This window comes from Acanthisitta chloris, unplaced genomic scaffold (assembly GCF_000695815.1).
Source record: "Acanthisitta chloris isolate BGI_N310 unplaced genomic scaffold, ASM69581v1 scaffold18071, whole genome shotgun sequence".
NCBI classification, from domain to species: domain Eukaryota; kingdom Metazoa; phylum Chordata; class Aves; order Passeriformes; family Acanthisittidae; genus Acanthisitta; species Acanthisitta chloris.
Genome location: NW_008656297.1, coordinates 3,846 through 9,025, shown reverse-complemented (window position 1 = coordinate 9,025; position 5,180 = coordinate 3,846). Strand labels below are relative to the sequence as shown.

General features: G+C 41.5%; 1 protein-coding gene across 1 annotated transcript in view; it reads right to left on the bottom strand.

Annotated features, from left to right (window-relative positions):
• The window catches only part of LOC103811283 (sperm-specific antigen 2 homolog), a 10,254-nt gene that overhangs the window by 1,240 nt on the left and 3,834 nt on the right, over window positions 1-5,180 (bottom strand). The window lies entirely within an intron of this gene.

Below are 5,180 nucleotides of genomic sequence, written 5' to 3'. Positions count from 1 at the left end.
CAGAGAAGTCCAACAGTTGCTCACATCATCAGTTGGCCAGTGGGGTGTGACCTATGCCAGCAAAGGTGATTTTTTACAGGATTGTGACAAGACATTTACCCATTAAGTTCTATATAAAACACACCTAGGAGTTTCTAGTAACAGCCATCTGAGTGTGTCTGAGGCTAGAACAAAGGCAGAGCAGAGCACTGATTGCTACAGTAAAAGAAATAAAAGAGAAAAGGAGGCAAAACAGTTCTACAAGAGCATATTATGCTGAAAAGGAGCAGGGAATGAAAAAAAATAATATGAGATTCTTGCAAGTACAAGAAATCTTTGGCACCAACCAATTTTTTTGGATAGTCTTCAAGAGGCACAAGTCACATGCAGTTCCAAAGACAGGGGAGGACAATGACTGTGTGAGAGTGCAGCGGGGTAAGGACAGAGCCCAGCCCAGAGTCACACACAGAAACACTCATCAGCCCAGTTAAGCAACACACTTTTCTTTTTCTTATAAGTCTCCCCTTTTTCTGGTGCGTCAAAAGGATTAAGCAGCAACGTCAGAAGGGTGGCAGCAGCATTAGCAACAGGTTATTTATCCCTTGTTCTCTTTGGCAGGCAATTCGATCCCTAAACCATTAGTGGCAAAGTTCCTCATTTCATTATTACTTTGCATCAGGCAGAAATTCAGAGATACTATTGGGAAACAGGTTTCCAGTTGGGTTGTTTGCTGATTAATGGACAAAAGAAAAGGCAGTGTGTAACAGGCCCTGCTTTATTGACAGCTGAAAGTCCAGGGGATGCCTGTGCTGATGCACACACAGGTCTACAAAGCTTTAGGACCATTGTCGATGCAGTAAGGGCTTTGGGATTTAGAAATGGGGGCACAGGGAAACCTGTCACACAGCATCCCAACTGTCCAGCAGGCCCCTGAGTGCTCTCTCCACTTTTTTTCTTCAGTATCGCATGGGGTGGGTCTGCGAGTATGCTACAAAACAATCATTCCATGCCCTTCTCTTAATAGATAGACAAAAATAAACCCCACTTTCCAATGAAAACTGAAGAAAGCTTCCCAAATTGGCAAGTAAACGGTCTAGTACAACAGACAGTCTTGTGATGAAGTAGAGACTGGAAGCAAAGCAGCTCCTGTTCTATTCTCAGCTCTTCCAACAACTTCTGACTTGACCTTGGTGGATTATTTGAGCACTCTGCTTCTCACCTTTCTGTCTGGATGACAACAAGGCCACCCTCCACTGCTTCTTTTCACTGCCACTGCTTCCTTCCCCCCTCTGCAGACTCAGCAAGGTCATTCCTGTGTGGCAAGCACAGCATTGACTCCTGCAGTGACTCAGTACCACACGTGTGTCATGACCAATGGCCAATATTTGTCTTTGTCATTACAAGTTATTTAGAGCAAGGTGCACCTTCTATTTGTTCTGCAGAGGGTTCAGCCTGCTGCCAAGGCTTTCTTCGCACGAAAGACAGAAAGCGGTCAATGACTGCTCCATCAGGTATTTTTAGCAGCTGAATGAAAAATTGATCATTTGAAAGAGGAGAGAACCACTCATTTATGGTACATATGCTACGTTGATGCAACACTAATGTTCAGTATTGCATTGATAACACAGTACCACATTCATAGACAGTTTTACAACAGAAAAACAGTGATCTTTCTCCCCAGGAAAGAATTACCATTATAGTGATATTATGTTGCCGCTAAATAAAGAACTGATTGAGAGTGAAATACGCCACTGTGGCAATTCTGGAGATTCGTGTTCTTCAAATACTAAGGAAAAATGGGAATGGGACTCTTTGGAGTCCTCATACTTCTGATCTTGAAGCATGTTTTCTACAGTTAAAAGAAATATTTTCTACTCTATTTTTTTCCTGTGCCACTTCTTCATGGCAGCAGCTTGTGAGATTTTATGCTCAAGATGGTAGGATGAGGAATTCAATACCTGCATAAGGGAAGTATGAACCACCAACAGTCATTTTTGATCAATATCGAGCTAACATGGATTTGACAGAAAAATGGAAAAGGGAAGACTCTCTACCAGATCATCTCTCTCCCATAAAGACTCATTACAGCCTCTTAAAACAGATGTTGACAGAAAAAGCATGCATTTCTTTAAAGTGTAAGTTCATTAAATGTCATTTACAATGGAGAACCACTAGCAAAATAAAACACTCCATTGCTCTTAAGCAGAAAGCATTTTAAACTATCACATCTTTTAAACTGGAGAAGAGCAGAGGGACTGGGCCTGGTGGCACTCCTAGTGACACTGTGACCTACAAGTCAAGCAGTAAGTATTTCATGTGATACTCCAGTGGAGGTCAAGCTGTATTTTCATCAAAACAAGAGAGCTACTGTTTGGTGTTTTAACATTTCATGTCATTGAATGTTTTCTTGTGGGAGTTAGTCTATTAATACTAAAAGTTAACACCATGGGTTTTTTTAATGCCAGCAAATAGTTACAGGTCAAAGCTCACATGCATTACAGTCCACCCAGGCATATCACACCCACTGCCTGACTTTTCTTTCCCCAACACAAGGTCGTCACAGCTACAGAGAATGGAGGGAATAAGCAAGGGTTTAATGTGAGAGAGCGCATACATCAAGAATGCATCCTACCAGATTTCTTTCTGACAATGAAACTGGAATTCCTTTGCTAACAATGGGCTATTTAAGCAAGGCATATTTCAATTTATGCACAGTTTTAGCTCTTATGAAATATAAAATATTTTCCTGACCAGTGTTTAATAGCACATTCTGGCTCTGCAAAATCTACTGGTTTCTTTGAGCCAATGCATTTCCACTCTGACCTGCAAAACTTCTCATGCCGATAATCTGAGTCGATCTGAAACCCGCTGTCAATGGAGTTAAAGTGAGGGACAAGCTCTCTGTGTGCTCAAACATTCACCAAGTGAGTCAAGCTCAGTTATTTGCTGACTACTCATCTTTGAATAGTAGCCTCTCAGTTCAGTGTGGATTCTTGTAGCATTACAATGTTCTCAGTGCCAAATAACAATCTCTATGCAAAGAGTACACGTCTTTATTTGCTATCAATTAATGAAGCTAAAGAGGAACTTTCACACAGGCTAACCTCAGAGAAAATATTGACTGAAATAACTGTTCTTTGACTCCAGCTCACTTTATTGTCTCTTCGCAGTACATTTTAATTACAGTTCTCCTTCCTATCTCAGTTTCTCCTTTAGCAGCCCTCCATCATGAAACCTCTCCCTTAACACACAGATTTTTATGGAAGGGCTGGATACAGATGCCATATCCTGGCGTCACTGCAGAATCCACAGTGAAGTGCAAGCTGTGATAAATATCACGTGCTAATCTTCTCCAAGCATTAGGCAAGGAATTTCCTTAAAAAGACATAAAAGAAAAAACAGACCAGAAAGAAAGAGAATTTGGGATGCCTCAGAGTATTCTGTGACACCTCCAAAACAAGGCTTTTCTCAAGACTCCTTCCAACTCTAGCTACTTTAGAGAAGATGGCAGCAGGAGGGTGGCAAAGGGAAAAGATATTTGAATGCTTGCTCTCCTGTCTCATTCCTTCCTTTACTTTCAAAATAGTGGCGTAAAGTTTTAGCATCACAAGGTCCACTGTAAAGGTCAGTGACCGCCAGGTGTTCAGCTCCTAATGCCAAGCACAGCGATGACGAGGCCATTGGTCTGGTGGTACCTCACTGTGAGCTAGCTGTTGTACCCTTCCTTCCACAGGATTATGCCACTTTTTGTAACTCATTCCACTGACTCTAATGGGGCTATTGGTGGGGTGAAGCACTCACTATTCAGCATTGTGAGGCTACTTATTGACAGTTGGTCTCCATTTCACCTCACTGCCAAACTTCATCCTCTTTTAGCACCAGCAGTTCACTGACGGCTAATGCTTGTGGCTATGCATCATTCTTTGCATTCTCAGCTCTGGTTATTTATGAAGTTGCTCAAAGGTAAACAAAGTAAATATCTTCACATGCTTCCAACTATCATATTCTAAAAGAACACTCCTTAGTAATGCTTTATTGCTTCATAATCTTACTGTAAAATGCCTACACATAGCAGAGCCCACACTGACTCACCCAAGGAAACACCTCTACTTTGCAGAGACAGACCCAGCAGAGTCTCGTGGTCGGACAATGAGTAAAAGGTTACCTTATGGTCTAGTACACTCTGCCTCTTTCTGCACTTACAGAAGTGAGGTGAAGGTGTGGCAAAATATTCCTCTGAGATAGCAATGCCTGTTTTATCATGAGATGAGTGGCCTGCCTTCCATCTGTTTTAAGCACAAAGCTTAGGCAAAGCCGGTTCCAGTTATTCACAACTCAACACAAGCAGACCTGGATGACACCTCAGTGTTACAACCTGGTCTGTTGTACATTTCTAAGCATGACACCTTTTAAGTGGTTTATGGCAGAGCCATACAAAAACTTCAAGAGACAATCTAAGGGCTAAGCGTCCAACAACCCTCAGCTAAAAGCTAAGTGGTCTCTCCAGTGAAGGACAGGGAATAAATCTCACAGGTTCTCAGTTTTCATTTCTGCATTCACAGCAGAATTTGCTCCACTTTTTCACAGTCACTGCTTTTGGGAACATGTAGTTTCTTTGGCTTCCTTTTCCCATTTATACTACTTGCCATAAAGCTTTCTGTCATGCCACTGACAGGCAAACCACACAGTTTTAGTCCTGTTTTTTAACCTGGCCCACAGGAAAAAACAACGGAGCTCTCTTCACTTTCATTGACTGCCAATAAAACTAGTCCAACAGACTGAACCAACATCAGTCTTAAAGTCTGAAACAACTTCTCATCTGCCTTCAGCTTGCTTCACTTACATTGCTACAGTCCTTAGCTGTTAGGATAGAGGGACTGGGAAATTCTGTTTAACATTTACTACAGTGTTGTTTCAGAAACAGTATTTCACCACCCAAATTAACTCCAACTTGGCATTTTAGCAAGCAAACATGACAAAGAACCAACATCAGTCTTAAAGTCTGAAACAACTTCTCATCTGCCTTCAGCTTGCTTCACTTACATTGCTACAGTCCTTAGCTGTTAGGATAGAGGGACTGGGAAATTCTGTTTAACATTTACTACAGTGTTGTTTCAGAAACAGTATTTCACCACCCAAATTAACTCCAACTTGGCATTTTAGCAAGCAAACATGACAAAAATTTTAAGTGCTGAAATACT